Source organism: Diceros bicornis, chromosome 17 (assembly GCF_020826845.1).
Source record: "Diceros bicornis minor isolate mBicDic1 chromosome 17, mDicBic1.mat.cur, whole genome shotgun sequence".
Classification (NCBI taxonomy): domain Eukaryota; kingdom Metazoa; phylum Chordata; class Mammalia; order Perissodactyla; family Rhinocerotidae; genus Diceros; species Diceros bicornis.
Genome location: NC_080756.1, coordinates 22,690,492 through 22,707,304, shown reverse-complemented (window position 1 = coordinate 22,707,304; position 16,813 = coordinate 22,690,492). Strand labels below are relative to the sequence as shown.

The window sequence follows — 16,813 nt, the reverse complement described above, 5'->3', positions numbered from 1 at the left end:
GATAACCTCCTAAATGATCTCCCTGTCTCTGATTTTTTCCCCTCTCTCTTGTACACCCTATACCCAGCTGACAGAGTGCTTTTTCCAAACTGTCCATCTGATCAAGTTCCTCCCTGTTGCTTGCGGGAGAAAGCTAAAACTACATCTTAGTAACCTGGATCTGTGTGTTGTGAGCCCTGCCTTCCTCTATCTCCACTCCCCTGCACACCGCAACAGTCTGGTCCTACTAAACCACCTGAACTTCCCCAAACGCGTCATGCTTTTGCATAGCAGCTCTTGCCTTTGAGCGTACTTTGCCTTGTGCCTGGAAAGGGCTGACTCTGTTCCAGGTGGCTAATTTCTGCTAGTCCTTCCAAACAATAGTCATGGGGCCTCTCTCAGCCCTCTCTTATCCACTACAGTGTCCTGGCCATCGCCCACATCATAGCTGTCTTCAAGAGCTCCTGCTCAGTTCAGGAGGCAGACAACTAAACCAAGTCATGACCAGTTCTTGTTCTCAAATCACAGATCTTAATTTCCCATAATGCATAGTCTTATAGGATTCATATTCAAGTAGTCTTACAGAATTCACAAAGAAAACCACCGTTATTTGGATGGCTGTGTTTTAAATGTGAAAAATACTTTGACTAGTCAAGGAGTCTTAGCCATGATGTGTGTTTCTAGATGCACCTGTGACTCTCCTCATTTGTCAAGTCTACTGGGAGGAGAACTGTAAGGCATTTTTACAACAGAAGTAATTTTTTAGCTTTATTTCCCTCGGCAGTTATCGCTTTTGGTTTATTTATTTCTTGGTGTTCTTTCTTTCTTTTCCTAAAAGATTGAAGATACAAAAACAACAAAACAAGGAAATAGCAGAAGATGGTTTCTTTTTGAAGTGAACTCAGTACTACCATTGCTCTACTTATAAGTTACTCTGCTTCTACCCTGGACATGAAATGGGGAGAGGGGGTTAGGTAACTGTAGAAGAGGCAAGCGCATTTCATGGGTTGGCAGTGCTGGCCTGAGATTAATCTATAATTAAATGAGGAGTAAGAGAGACCAGCCTGGAAACTGTGCGAGGTCAATCTATACTCTTGAGCTAGACTCTGGCAGATTGCAAGCCTCCCTCCCTCAAATGCCCCCCACACTCTCCGCCCTCAATGGCCATTTTGGTATTTGATCTTTTGTGCAGCTGATCAATGAACGATTTGCTTGTGCAGGGGAAAGGCTGGGAGAAAGAGGTTGCACTATACTAATAGCATAGCCTAGTTTGGAGGGCACCTAGATGTAGATTGTCCAAAACATTTTTACATAAAGTACACTAAGAGAGTGTGGAGTGAAAGACATTATAGTTGATAAAGGTGCAGGAAATCTTTGGAAGCTAAGCAGTTGAACAAAAGCAGAGGGTAACAAACTGGTAAGAACCGTAGGCCTTCCCCTACTATAGGATGCCAGAAATACAAATATTTATGAAGCAATGTAGAAGTTGCAGTTTTTACAAAATGGTTGTCTTATAACCTTTTCTAAGACTTGCAACATTTTGAACACATTTGGGCTAGATGTTAGCTAATCTTACTTGGAATCTAGTCCCACCTTCTTTTGTATGCCCTCTGTATATTAAGGGATAGAAGTCTAAAAACTACATTTTTCAGAATCTCTTGGAGCTAAAGTTTTAAATGTGATTTGTTTCCAGCCAGTGATATATACTCATATAGATATAGAAAGCGGAGTTGCGGGGAAGCCCACATTCGTGGTGTGTAAGCTGGCAAGCAAGTTCCCCCAAACATAAGTGTTTGTGGTAGCTGGCCTCTGTGCTCTCGTGTCTAGTTCTCAGCTCCATGGATGTGAGCAGGAGTGGTGGCGGCAGCTGTGATAGCAATAGCGGTAGCAGCAGTGGTGGTTAGACTTTGAAACCAGCAGACTGATGGCAGCCCCATGACCTTCCAATGAATTTGTAAGGGCCTAATTGCGTATATCAAATTCCCTCCTAATTGAAAAATCTAAACTTATTTCTATTTCATGCACTGAACTCTGATATAACATCTGAACAGCAACTTAAAGAAGCTTGATTTATTAAAGAAAACACACGTAATTCAACATCTATGAGTAACTCTGTCATACCCCTACTATACTGTGTCAGGAGATAGATCCCAAAACTGGGGTCACAGTTACTGTAGGTCTGTTTATGAGTGTAGTACTTCCATAAAGTATGTGAGGCAGAAACTGAGGAATTGATAGGTGCAGGAGAAATCTGTGTCTGTGGAAGGAGTGGCCTCTGAATTAATGAAGGACAATTAATGAAACGGTATTATTACAATCGTTAGTAGTCCTCTCCCTCATCATCTCCTCTGCTGGATTCTCCTTTCCCCGAGCTCTGAATGTTTACCGTATCCCAGGGCCCACACTCTGGACTTCTCTCTGCACCTATGCTCACTCCTTGACTGATCTCATCTAGTCATATGGCTTTAAATGCCATCATTTTGATGATAACTCTAAGTGCAATCAGCCTCTTTGCAACTCTCCACATGATTTGTTTGTTCATGGATGGGTTGGGGAGAGGACTGGGGGAAGGGATGGGTAATTGACTAATACTCAGGTGTGTGGGTTCTTTGGAATACATGTGATTGATGAATAGAAATCATCCACAAAGGGCCTCTCTGAGACTGGGAGGTACAGACTACTCACATGACGCTGATGCTCCTGGTATGTTCAAAAACAGAAAAAAAGGACACAACAATGTCACAAAATTGTGATATATTTTAAGTGTTTATGTTTAATAAATTAATGCCTTTAAAGGACACACAAATACAATGGCTCTACTGACAGCCTCATTTGGCATGGGCCCAGTGGCCTCTTGCTCCTCCCACCACTGGTCCTGCAACCATGCGAACTGCTGCCACCAAGCAAGGCTTTGGGAAGGTGGTGGGGGTCGGGGGGCACTGAAGTCAGAGGCTCTCCTTCCTTTGAACAAGGGGAAATGGAGCTGGGTTCAACACATCTCGACTCCCTGTGCTCATCCACTCACTCCAGTGTTATCATCTTCAAATATTCCCATCTTTGAAGAGGACTGTCTCCCTGAACAAACTTTAGTCAGGCTCTTCTGAGCACTCTTCTTGCGTAGGACTTGACCTTGGTATCCCAGGCCAGTTTAACCATATGCCTTCCCCTACGATAGGATGCCAGAAATACAAACATTTATGAAGAGAATCCCCCCATCTTTGATATCTAATCATGTTCCTCTTCCTCCATCTTTGATATCAATCAAGTCTCTCATCAATTTTCCATCCACTGACCCCTTCACCCTGCCCCTTGGCTGTAAATCCCCAGCCGCCCCTGCTGTATCTGGACTTGAGCTCAGTTCTGTACTGAAGTCTCTCTCCTTTACTGCAGTAGCTTGAATAAAATCTGTCTTGTCATTTTTAACAAGTGTCCAGTGCAATTTCTCTTTGACATATTGCACCCTTCCTCTCTCAAAAACACAGCTATTTAAGACTGGAAAAAGCATGTTAACTTCAGAAATGGGGCTGACAGACTAGAACAGAGTCATCATATGAGATGTCAGGAGGGAGTCCTGCTAGGTCTACCACCTTGTACCTAAAGGAGAACCCTGAACTCTGGATCAGTGCGAGGAAGAAGGTTAACCCTAAGCAAAACTGGAGTCAATATGTTGTATCCCACATACTGCATCTTTCATAATATTCTTTAGTACACACAAGACACTGGGCTTGGGAGGCCGTTGTGTCCTGGATGGCAGCCCTATAAACTGAATTGTGGCATCCTAACTACCTGCCAATTTTCTATGCTTAAAATTTTCTCTCTACCTTCTACCATGATCAAAGCTTATCAAAACTGTGTCTGTTCCTTCAGAGAACTGTTTCCATTTAAATATCCTGTTGGGGAGCAGTCCTAAAACATAGTCACTCTAAAGAGTTTGATGTGATGATCCTCTCAGTATTTGTACTTTTAACAGAGAATATTGTTTTGACATTATGAGAGTGTCTTAATTGTGGAAGGCTGCTAAGAACTGCAAACTGTCTACCCTGATACTCAGCCTGGACACCCAGAGCCAAAACCATGCCTACCGTCTACGTTACTGTGACTTTCTACTCCTCTGTCCTCATCAGCATGACTTTCTTTTTCCAGGTCTTCTGCCCAGGCAAATGGCTTGATCATTCATTACAGGAACTTCCCAAAAGACCCATCACTTCTTCAACGGAAAACGTCAATGGAAAGTTTGCACCTAAGATTCTTTGAACCTTCTGCCTTGGTGTTTCCACCAATCCTGGACTGTTGTATCATGATCCTTACACAATTCTAAGCCCTATTTTCAAAGACCCACCTTAAATCATACTTCCAATTGTCAATAATTCTGTCCTTGCCTTCCCACACTCCAAGACAATACCAAAACTTTGTGAGATGGTGTCCACTCTTATTGAGGTAAACAATAAACTCAGATTTGTCTTATTAATAGTTCTTATTAATTGTCTAATTAATAGTTGGTGATATTTGGGGAGTCAGGTTTGACAGCTTGGGAATCTTGCATTGAGAGGAGAAGTCAACAGTTACACCTTTAAATCATCAACATCACTTAAATGTGAAGATGGCCCTAGGCTGATTTCTTTCAAATTGGATATTATAGAAAGGCACAAAGGTTGGTGCCAGAATATTGTCTTAGTTGTCAGGATAGATTAAAATTCCATAACCAGTCCACAAGATGCCAGAATTCCGTTATTCTTCAAAAATCCAAGAACTCACATGGGTCATTACCATGTCCACATTTGAATGAGCCACATAAAAAAGGCAAGATAATCTTACAAAGTGTTGTTGCACTAGTGGAGTACATTAACTCTAAATCTGAAAACATAGATCTCTATGTTGTAAGATAGTCTTAAGCAAGGAACTGTTTTCATATATAGCTATTACGGGAACGCAAATATGGTAACATATTTCATTTTGGAAGAACAGAAAAGATATATATGAGCTACCACAAGTTTTCCAATATCTGTCTTTAAAGCTTCTAAGAGCTGATGTGAGCAAATTAAGAGAGAAAATATTTGAGTTTGTTGTTTTTTCTCTTATTCAGCTTAACGATAATTTTTAGTATTTTGTATTCAAGACGCCACTAGAGGACGCTAAAGCCCACCTTAAATCCAGAAGATAGTTTCAACACACACAGTTATATACAAGCTGCCGAGAAGCAGAAGAAAAAAACTAGTCATGGGCTCATGAACATACACTAGAAAAAGATAATTCATACAAAGGCATAAAATCTATCCTGTGTTTACTTAATTGTTTGAAAGAATCAAGTTTTATTCCTCTAACATAGTAGCATTTTTCTTCCTGGGAATGAATAGGTGCATACCATAATAGCCACTTGTCTTCAACGTGAGTGATTTTTGCAGGTACTAATGTGCAAGTAATTTGTTTTCCAGTGTTGACTCAATTATTAGAGCTTCTAAGCAGGAATTTTATAGTAAAGAAATGCAATTTATAAGAAATAGTGAATTTGAGTGAGGCTGAAACTCAGTTGCATTGATCAGCGTAAGAAACAACGCTGCACAGAATCTTTTACAAACGTGTGTCTGCAGAGCGTACGCAGAGCGTCCCTGGTTCTCTTGGCCCATGGTGTTTGACCACGGCAGCTCCACCCCTCATTGGTGTTCCCGCTGGCCTGGCTGCTGCCCGAGAGGGGCAGGGACTGTGGCTCTCTTGGCCATGGTTATCTCCCCATCACCTACTTTAGTGGGTCATTAAAGTGTCCCTGGTTTGACAGTGCCAGGGATAGAATAGATGCTCAACACGTATTCACGAAAGACGTTTTACTTAGGAGGAAGAAGTCACGTTTATTGTTATAAATTCGGCGGCTTATTCGAAACAGAAATACAAATTAAGTAAAAGTCCTGAGTTCCACAGTTGTCTCGATGCCAAAGTAGAGACAAGGAATTAGCACAAGTACAAGTGGAAAGCACCAATTCATCAGCGGCAGGAAGTAGAAGCCAGAGGCATCCACAAGAGCGGGACGAGCCTCCGGGGAATTAGCAGCAATCCTGAAGAAGATATTAAACTTCCCACAGGGCATGAAATGGGTATTCAAGCCAATCTGATTAAAATCTTCCAGGATCAAAAGACCCCAGCAGACTCAAAGTTGTTACATAAGCATTTTAAGATAGAGACCAGGCAGAGAAGTGGGCAGCTGAAACACAACAAATGACAGAAAGGCTCGGAGTGAGTTAGCTCGGGAGCCTCACGATGCTGAAGGAAAAGAAATCAGCCTCAGGCAAAGGAGAAAGCAGCCGGGGAAGATAGAGCCCCGAGAAATAAACTTTGCAAGCACATCTGCCTCGTGAGGCGGTCAGGTGAACGGTCCCTGAATGAGGCTGATAAGGTCGAGAGTGGGCACTAATGGGTCGTGGCTCCAGAGTCTCTAAAATACAAATGCCTAGATTTTTCTGGCAAGATAAAGGTCCATTTCATGAGTGAGCAGCCGTGTTAATAAGGAGAGAAAAATTATGCTGCCTTTGATCTCTTTTGTTGTTTCTATCATCCAATCACTCCTCCTCCTGTTAAGGTTGATTCTATTTCTGAGGGCATTTGTTTTCATCATCTGGCAAAAATGTCTGAATTTTTACATTTATTAGTATACTTGGTTTTTGTCATAATACATCCAGAAATAAGTGAAACCCCACAAGTTCATGTGATGGCTCACGAGCCTTCATTTCTCTGGAGGTGCCCCTGGTTTCTTTATGGAAGCATCACCCTTCTTCTGGCTGGACCAGAACCCGGGGGAGATCTTTCCATAGCATCCATTCCCGATTTACAAGCTCACTAATCACAATACATCAAATGAAATAGATTCACTCATCAAATGTCTACTGAGTGTCTGCTATATGCTGCAGATAGAGAAATAAATAAGCCCAGAGCCCTATCCTCAAGGAACTCAGGTGTAGTAGAAGAGAAAGAAAACTAGTGATTACAAGATACCGTGGTAAGTATTGAAATTGACGTTCACATGGTCTAAAGCTTTGGGCTGCGCGCTATAATTATTAGTTACGAGTCCATTCAGAGGCAAGAAAACCCAACCAACACTCACCTGAACAAAAAGGAGTTTGTCTCAGACAAGGTAGAGGTGGGCACTCCAGGACTGGTGCAGGAGCTCCATGATGCCACCAGGGACCCAGGCGTTTCTATTTTTCCCTCTACCATCCTTACCTTGGAGGCATTTGCCTCCACGATCATTGCCTTATGGTGGCAAAATGGCTGCTACACCTCAAGACATCACATCTCTCCTTGTTCTAGGCGGGGAGAAGCAGGCAGAATGAAGGGCAAAATGAGTCATGCTAGCCCATTCTGTCTCTCTATCAAGAAAGCAAAAAATTTTTCCAGAGGCCCCAGCATGTATATGTTCTCTTATAGCGCATCCATCAGAGCCAAGTCACAAGTCCACCCTGTTTGGAAGGGGGCTGATGAGAAGAAGGCTTGGGATAGAAATTAGGCTAGCCAACCCGCAGTGTAGGACACACCAGTGCATTTCACAGCTCTGTATTTTCTCTGTCACCCACTCGAGCAGCCACTGTCCTCTCTAGGTAATCTGAATGCTGGCAGGAAAGGCTAGGGGACGATCCCTGGATGTGCCTATGAGTATTGCTCTTCCAAAACAGTCCCCTGGAACAAGATGATGAACAAGGAAGTTCATCTTTTAGAGAATTTCTCCCTGTTTACATTAAGTCTTTAAGTGTTGAACTGGAAATTTAAAGGAGAGTCACTGTGTCTCCCTAAGCAGGTTTACCTTCCCCCCTTTGGAGTTCAGTATCTTTTTTAGACTGCAGGGGACTCCGTAGCCCCAACTCCATTTTCAGGTGAGGTGGCTGAAACTTCACTCCTCACTGGTGTCCCCACCGCCGCTTCACAAGAGGACCCTCTTCCTCAGCTCTCTGGGGATGCCAACTGTTCCCCTACTTACTGTCAAATAAGGGAATGGCATTCATTAGGCACTCACTGTGTGCCAGGCACTGTCTTAAGCTCTTTCAGTCTTTCAACAACCACCTTATGAGAGGTACTAAGATGCATAAAAATTAAGTCACTTGTCCAAGGCTGCACGGCCAGTAAGTAGTGGAGTGGGGATTCAGACGGCAGCTGACCTCTCACTGGGCCCTGGGCAGGCGCTCTTGGTAGTAAATCACCTCTCTTCATCTAGCGGGAAATTATACTCTCAGAAACTCTTCAGGGTACAGACATGAGGCCCCTGAAGCTAGCTCTGTCGCCTTAGAAAGGTGCATGGTTAATAATAATTCAGGAATATAAGACAGTTTAAGATTTTAATTGCTCATTCGTTCATTCAATAAATATTTATTGAACTCCTATTATGTGCCAGGTTCTACTCCAGGGCCTGGGGATTCAACTGTGAGCAAGACAGCATGGTCCCTCCCATCAGGGTTTATAGTCTCTAGAGAAGACAAGCAAATAAATGAAATTTGATGAGATATAATAGGAAAAAATCAAGGTACTATAAAAGTACATTACAGGAAGCTGGTTCCTATTTTGGAGGAGGAGGTGGGGAGCTTGTCACTTCTAGGAGGAAGTGATATTTAAGCCCTCTGAAGGTTTGAAATTAGCCAGACAAAGAAGCTGTTGATGAGAAAGAGGGTTCCAAGCAGAGAGAGAGAGAGAGTGTGTGTGTGTGTGTGTGTGTGTTGGTGTACATATAGAGTCATGAAAACCTGGTTTATTGGAGAATTAGAATGAGTTGCAGGGGCCGGCCTGGTGGCATAGTCGTTAAGTTCACGCGCCCTGCTTCGGTGGCCCAGGGTTTGCGGGTTTGGATCCCAGGCACCGACCGACACACTGCTTGTTGAGCCATGCTGTGGCTGCGTCCCATATAAAGTAGAGGAAAATGGGCACAGATGTTAGCCCAGGGCCAATCTTCCTCAGCAAAAAAAATAAATAAATAAAAAGGAGGAGGATTGGCATCAGATGTTAGCTGAGGGCTAATCTTCCTCACGAAAAAGAAAAAGAAAAAAGAAAAGAAAGAATGAGTTACAAAAGCCCTGGGGTTAAAGTTCAAGGAGAAAAATAGAAGAGTGAGCAGAAGAGTCATGAAGAGCTCTGTAAACTTCTAAGCCAGCTTAAGGTCAAATATTTTATTTATGGATTTACTGTTTTACCATTAGAATCACAATGGCAGCAGTAAAGAAACCATAATATAGCTCATGTCATTCCTGTTCCAAATTAGCTTGTTAACTTCATGGTACATTGATTATTTTAAAATGAGATGTTTTTCCTCATTAACTTTAAAATGTTTGGAAAATAATTGTGTAACATTTGTAAACTTTTCTTAGCTTTATGATGGGGGAGTAGGTGAGCATCTATGTTACCTGACAACACTCTTTGGTCTTATTTCTCCTTGTTTCTTGATTCCCATGAAAGACATATGCCTCAGCTCTTCTACTCTATTCAGAGGCCACCCCCAAGGGTGACTTCCACAAACCAGATTAAAGCTCCTCCCAGAATATGGGATTCTAGGCATTATCTTCAGAGTGATACAAAGATTGCTGCACAGTCTCTCCACCTCCTCTCCTGGTCCCTTCTCTGGCCTCTAGGCATCTGTGCCAATTGTGTGAGCTGTGCTGGAGGCCAGTGAGCAAACGACTCATTGCTCTGCTAAATCCTGGATATGGAATGTAGGGAGTCTCAACATATAGGAGAGATGGGGAGATGGGTAAGGGGGCAGAGCTGCCTTGGGGAGAAACCAAGAGAGATGGAGGTACAATCCCTGAGTTGTGTGGATATATGCTCTCTAGAAAGTGGGGTGAATGTAGTGCCCAATCCTGGGGACATGTGACCCCTGTGTAGTCAGGAGAAACAGCCCCATCCTAGGTAACCAGGGCCTCAGGGCTGTCTATTCATAGGCAGAGTAGAGGATGTCACAATCCTGAGGGATTCATTCATTCAACAAATATGCCATGGGAACACAGCAGTGAACAAAATAGACAAAAATCCCTGCCTTCATGAAGCTTATATTCTGGTGCTGCTGATAGATTCCAGTAAAATGTGTAAAAAAGAATATTTCATGACCAAATTGGGTTTATTCCAAAATCATGATTTTGAATTTTGGTCTTACATGGAAAAATCAGTCATTGTAATTCACTACATTAACAGAATTCAAGAGAAAAATCACATATCATCTCAATATTTGCAGAAAAACACTTGATAAAATTCAACATCCATTCACGATTTTAAAAAACAAACACTCTGAGCAAACTTGGACTATAAGGAAACTTTCTTAACTCAATAAAGGATATTTACAAAACATCCTTTGATGAATGTCATAATTAACGGTAAAATGTTGAAAGTTTTCTTTTCAAGATCTATAACAAGACAAAGATTTTATTACCACTTTTATTCAACATACACCATTGAAGGATCTGAAGGTCCTAGCTGGTGCTGTATGAAAAGAAAAACAAATAAATTGCATAATTATAGGAAGTGAAGAAATAAACCATCATTATTCACAGATGACATAATTATGTAAGTGGAAAATTGGAAAGAAACTATACCCAAATTAAAAGAATTAATAAATGGGTTTAGCAAAGTTACTGAAAACAATATGTTAAAATCTATTTAAATTTTATATACTGGTAACAAAAAATCAAATAAAAAGATACAATTTATAATAACTTCAAACATATCGAATATTGGGGCCAGCCCCATGTCATAGTGGTTAAGGTTTGGCGCGCTTCACTTCGGCAGCCCAGGTTCGCCAGTTGGGATCCTGGGCGCAGACCTACACCACTCATCAGCCATGCTGTGGCAGCAACCCACATACAAAATAGAGGAAGATTGACACAGATGTTAGCTTAGAGCTAATCTTCCACAAGCAAAAAAAAGGAGGATTGGCAGCAGATGTTAGCTCAGGGCAAATCTTCCTCAGGAAAAAAAAATCAAGTATCAAAGAATAAATCTAACAAAGAATATGCAAGACCTCAATGCAAAAAACTATAAAACATTATTAAGACAAATAAAATAATATCTAAATGATTGATGGGAAATACCATATTCATGGATTAGAGGAATCAAAATTGTGAGGAATAATTCTTCCCAGATGAATCTATATATTTAATGCAAACCCCCTTTGATGGCGCTTTTTTAATATTTTTTTTTTGGTGAGGAAGATTGGCCCTGAGCTAACATCTGTTGCCAGTTTTACTCTTTTTGCTTGAGAGAGATTGTCCCTGAGCTACCACCTGTGCCAGTCTTCCTCTATTTTGTATATGGGACACTTCCACAGCATGGCTTGATGGGCAGTGTGTAGGTCCGCACTCAGGATCCAAATCCATGAACCCCGGCCCACCAAAGCGGAACAGGGGAACTTAACCACTGTGTCACCAGGCTGGCCCTCTTTTTTTGGTAATGAAACTAAACAAGCCGATTCTAAATTTCATTAGAAATCCAAGGGTCAAGAATGGTCAAGAAGATTTTTTAAGAAGAAGAACAAAGCCGGATTTCTGATTATCAAGTCTGTGAAGCTGCAGAAGATAGGACATTGGCACAAGTTCAGACAATGGCACAAGGAGAGACAAATAGGCCAAGGAAATAGAAAGAGAGCCAAATAGACAGTCGCACATGGACACTAGATATGTGATAAAGATGGTATTATAGAGCAGTGGTGAAAATGAGAATCTCATCAATAAATAATACTGGGACAATAAATATCCATAGAGAAAAAAAGAAACTTGACCCCTACCTTACACCATAAACAGATATGAATTCCAGATTTTTTTCAGTCATAAATGTGAAAGAAAAAATGAAAGAACTTCAAGAAGATATAATAGGGGAATATCTTCATGAATTTAGAGTAGGGAAAGGCTTTAAAAAGCAGACATAAAAATGCAAACTATAAAGAAACCATAAAAGCACAAATCACATATTTAATTACATTGAAATTAGTACCTTTTGTTCACCAAAAGACACCTTTAAGAGTGCAAAGGGGGGCTGGCCCAGTGGCATAGTGGTTAAGTTCATGTGCTCTGCTTTGGCAGCCCAGGGTTCATAGGTTTGGATTCCAGGTGCAGACCTACACACTGTTCATCAAGCCATGCTGTGGCAGTGTCCCATATACAAAACAGAGGAAAATTGGCACAGATGTTAGCTCAGGGACAATCTTCCCCAAGCAAAACAAAGAGTGAAAAGGGAAGCCCAGAGTAGAAGAAAATATTTACAACACAAACAAGAGTTAAAAGGTTATCTCAAATATATAACATCTACAAATTAATAAGAAAGATAAACAATCCAGTAGAAAAATGAATAAGAGCAAATCACAAAAGAGGCTATTCCAATAGCCAATAAATTCTTCTATGATATTAAAATTTCTCAAAAACAAAAGCAAAAGACAAGAGAGAAAAGTGGAGGCCTTGTGGCAAACAGAGAGTGAGGAGGGAAGGGAACAGGCTGGGCCAGCCCTTAGGCTAAAAGATCTTGGGTGATATGCATTGAGCTCCACTATTTTTAACTGAGATTCTTGGGACCAGCCCTGTTGATAGAAAGTTCATCAGTTTTCTGTGGGTCTGTGGATTTTCATTCCATCTTTCCCGTTTCTGAACACCAACTCTGCCCTCAGCCATCGAGCCCAATTCCTCTCTGTTGTTTGCTAAGTGTGATCATCCTGAAGGAGGCTGAAGGCTGTTTTTTCCCCATTAGATGTGCCTTTTGGGGCTGAACAGAGATCCGCAGTTGATTTGTTAGCTGGTGGAAAGGAAGTGTGGAAAATGTAAATTGCAAATTGAATTTTTCCTGAAGGGACAGCTATTGGCTTGCATATTCGAGTAATCGGTTATGATGTTGTCAAATAAAATCACTCACATCAGTGGCCATCTAAAAATAGCAAATACAGATGACCTCAGACACTCTTAACCTCTTAAAAACACTTGCTAGTGGCTTCAGGTAGATCTCCAATGAGAAAAACTTGCAAAAAGATTTGACCTGAAATCAATGATGAAATTCTCTGCCGCATTTTAAGAGTAACTCTGTAGGAAGAAAGCAATCAGTATAGTTATTCGTTTAATCACTTCTCAGAAAGTGAGCTGAATTCTTCATTTGGGGTGAAAGAATCCATTTGAAAATTTTACTTTGCAATAGATTTTACCCCAAATGGCCCCAGAAGCACTATAGGTATGTGGTAGTCTGTACCTAAATATTTTAACTCCAGCTATAACTTTATATATAGGGTCTATCGATGAAGTGGAAGGAAGCATTATGCATATTATAATAATAAATAAGAATGCAACCCAGTGAGTCTTTGGAAGATTCATAATAATGTTGTGGAAGCTCCTACACATTTATATATTTCAAAATTTCTTCTTTAAAGTAGATCGGAATTTTTTTTTTTTAATTTATAAAGACTAATTTTGAGTATGGTTCAACTGTACTCCATTCTAGAAAATCAATTTTTATGCATTACCCATTATTCACATTAATATATCATAACCTCTATAACTTTGGACACTGATTTATTCATTTTATTTGACAGTAAAAAATAAAGCAACCTAAAATAAAATCAGCATTGCCTTGGTGAAATGTTCTATTAATCTTTAAAGTTTGAAAATGAATGCCACAGGAAAATGCCAAACGATAGAAAATTTATTAGGATAATGGAAGAAAATTTAAAGTACTCTCCTAAATGCTCAGAACTGGGCTATACCCGTGCAACCACCTTTGAGGGGAAACTTTAAATGAGGTATTGAGTTACAAGTGTGTTTGAGTTAACATAACTGGAGAAAATGTAGAAAATTCTTTGGAGAAAATGTAGAAAATTCTTTGCCCTAATTCCAGAGAATATTGTATATAGTGGTAAGTGAAAATGCTGACATGATAGCACTTTTTTCACATTAGTTGACACCCATGAAGTTGATAGCAACGTATATATGATTCATAATAGTCCATTACTCAGACCCCCCTCTGCAGAGAGACCTGTAGGACTGTTCCTTGGTAGGTCTGGCTTCACGGGCATGTGACACGTGCAGTCAAGCAGGACCCTGAGCTGAAAAAGGCCTCGCACTTGGTTTAATGTTCCACTGTTGCCGTCTTGAAATTACCAGTAATTTTTGAAGGAGAGGTCCTGCAGTTTCATTTTGTAGTGGGCCCCACAAATTATGTAACTGAGCCTCTTCCTCCATGTGAAATCTGAACTGTGACGTGGGCCACACTTGTTGTCCCCCTATTCCTTAAATATTAAGGAAAATAGTTTGGGCCTTGGTCAAACTTGTACAGAAACCAATAATTCTCTCTTTCAACCATTTTCTCTTCCTCTCTCCCTCTTCCTTAACATTGACTGTTGTCTACATATATGTAGGTCTATTATTACTGGGCTCTTTAGTCTGTCCCATTGATCTATCCTTGTGCCATAACACAATGTTTTAACTACTACAGCTGTATGATAAATCTTGATATATGACTGTGCAAGACCCCATCTTCTTCAGAAGTGTCTTGGTCATTCTTGGTCATTTACTCTTCCATATAAATTTTAAAATCAGCTTGTTGTGTCATTGAGATTTTAGGAGAATTAAAATCATGTGACGGATTTGATGATCTGAGGACAGATTAAAATCAGTCAAGGAGAGAAGCACATAGGGCAGAGTCCAGGATTTACCAAACACGGAGCTTCTGTTGTCCTCTCCCCATGGAGTCATGGATGAGTTACTTTCCCAGTTTCAACGTGTGACAATGTGCACAGAGTATTGTCAAGCAGAGAATCTCACCTGAGTCTGGTGTCCAGTTTTTCCTGGGGCTCCATTACATTGGCATACTGATTGCCTACATGGCTGATTTCAGTGTCCAGTCTCCAGTCCCTCCAGGCATGACCCAAAGCCCCCATCCGAAATCACATTGTTGGTCTTTCTGATGCAGCCAGCCTCCACCCTAAATCTATTGTTAGACTATCCAGTCATCCAAAGCTCCCAGGCAAACAAAGACACTCTTACTAGGCATGACATTCCAAAGGCTTAGAGAAGCCAAGAAGCCAAGGATGAAGGCTAGACCTCTTTGAGGGCAAGTTTAAGATCTTTACTACGTATGAAGTGAAAAATATAATTTTATTTTCTCATGTCCAATCAGCTTTGTATTCCTGGAATGAATTCGACTTGATAAAAAATTATTTACTTTTTTATAGATTATGGAATTTGGTTTTATAAAATTTTTTTAGGCTATTTATACCAATGTTCGTGAATGAGATTAGACTGTAATTTTTCTATTTAATATTGTTGTAGGGGAGGCAGAACTTTACCTCTACCCTCTTAGGGTTTCTGGCTGGGCCTGAGAATTAAATTGACATAAGACAGATTAACAGAAGAAAAGCATACAGATTTTTACATGTACATGGGAGCCCCCATAGAAAAATGAAGACCCAAAGAAGTGACTAGGCCTAAGTGTTTATATACTAGGTTGCACAAAGAGTAGCCATTGTGGAAAAGTAACTAAAATATATGGAGAGACTAAAGGAAGATGAGAGTTATTAACAAGGTCTATTTGTGCAGATTTCTTACTGCCTTGACTCCCCATCTCTGGTGATAAGAATGTTTCTTCCTCTTGGAACAGGGAGGGCACCTTTCACAAGGGAATTTTTGTCTTCTGCCTTTAGGGATAAAAAGGACAGTCAGAGTGTCTTTTTTGTATCTGCTGTTTTTGTAAGTGTCTTTAGCTCAAAATTATCCTTAAACCAAAGGGCATATTTTGCGGTGTTGTATTCTGCCACCTTTCACTGCCCTTGTCTAGTTTTGGTATCAAGATTATGCAAACCTCATAAAATGAATTGGGGAATGTTCCCTCTTTTTCTATAATCTAAAAGAGGCTTTGTAAAATTGGAATTATCATTTATTGGTAGAACTTGTCCTTATTTGTTAGAATGTGTTAACATTTTTCTTAAAACTAAAAAGTGAGTGTTGAATTTCATCTAACACTTTTTTCTTACATCTATTAAGATTAGCATATGATTTTTCTCTTTATAATGTTAATGTTGTAATAGGTTTCTAATGTTGAACATTTAATATTTTTTGTTTTTGTATGTTCCTGGATTTGATTTGCAAACATTTTTTGAAATAACATTCATAAGTATAATTGGCCTACAATTTTTATCTTGAATTTCTCTCATGTTATTATGAAGATTATACTAAATGTACAAAATAAGATAAAGAAATTTCCCTCTTTTTTTTATAACAGTTTATGTAAAATAAAGATTCTATGTTCCTTAAAGGTTTAGTAAAATTCATTTGAAAAAGCCTCTGGACCTGATACCTTTTTGGGAGGGAAAGGTTTGTCTACCAATCTATCATTAATAGATATTGGTATTTTTGCATTTAAAAACTATGTTTCTTGAGTCAGGTGTTAGTTATTTACATTTTTCTCAAAAATACCTATTTCATCTGTGTTTTCAAAATTATTGTCATAACTTGCTTATTTTATTCTCCTATAATTTACTCTTGTTCATGCCTCATATTGTTTACTTATACCTTCCGTCTTTTTTCTTGATCAACACTGCCAGAATTTTTAGTCTTTTCAAATAACCCCTTTTGTGTTAATTATCTCTTTAGGTTTTTTAATTTCATTAATTTATTAATTTATCATTATTATTTCCTGTATTTTACCATCTTTGGGATTATTGGGGGTTTTGTTCTAGCTAATTGAGTTGTAATCTTAGGTCATTAATTTTCTATCTTCTTATTTCTATTATAGATATGTTTAAATCTATTAATACCCAAATACTACTTTTGCTATATTCCACAAATTTTGACACCTATTTATCAGCAACAAGTGCAAATCCCCTGACTCACAAACATATGTGTGCGTT

At 39.8% G+C, this 16,813-nt stretch overlaps 1 pseudogene; it reads left to right on the top strand.

Moving 5' to 3' along the window:
- LOC131415553 (protein FAM186A-like) overlaps window positions 1-471 on the top strand; it is a 182,709-nt pseudogene extending 182,238 nt beyond the window's left edge.
- The last annotated feature ends 16,342 nt before the right edge of the window (window positions 472-16,813 follow it).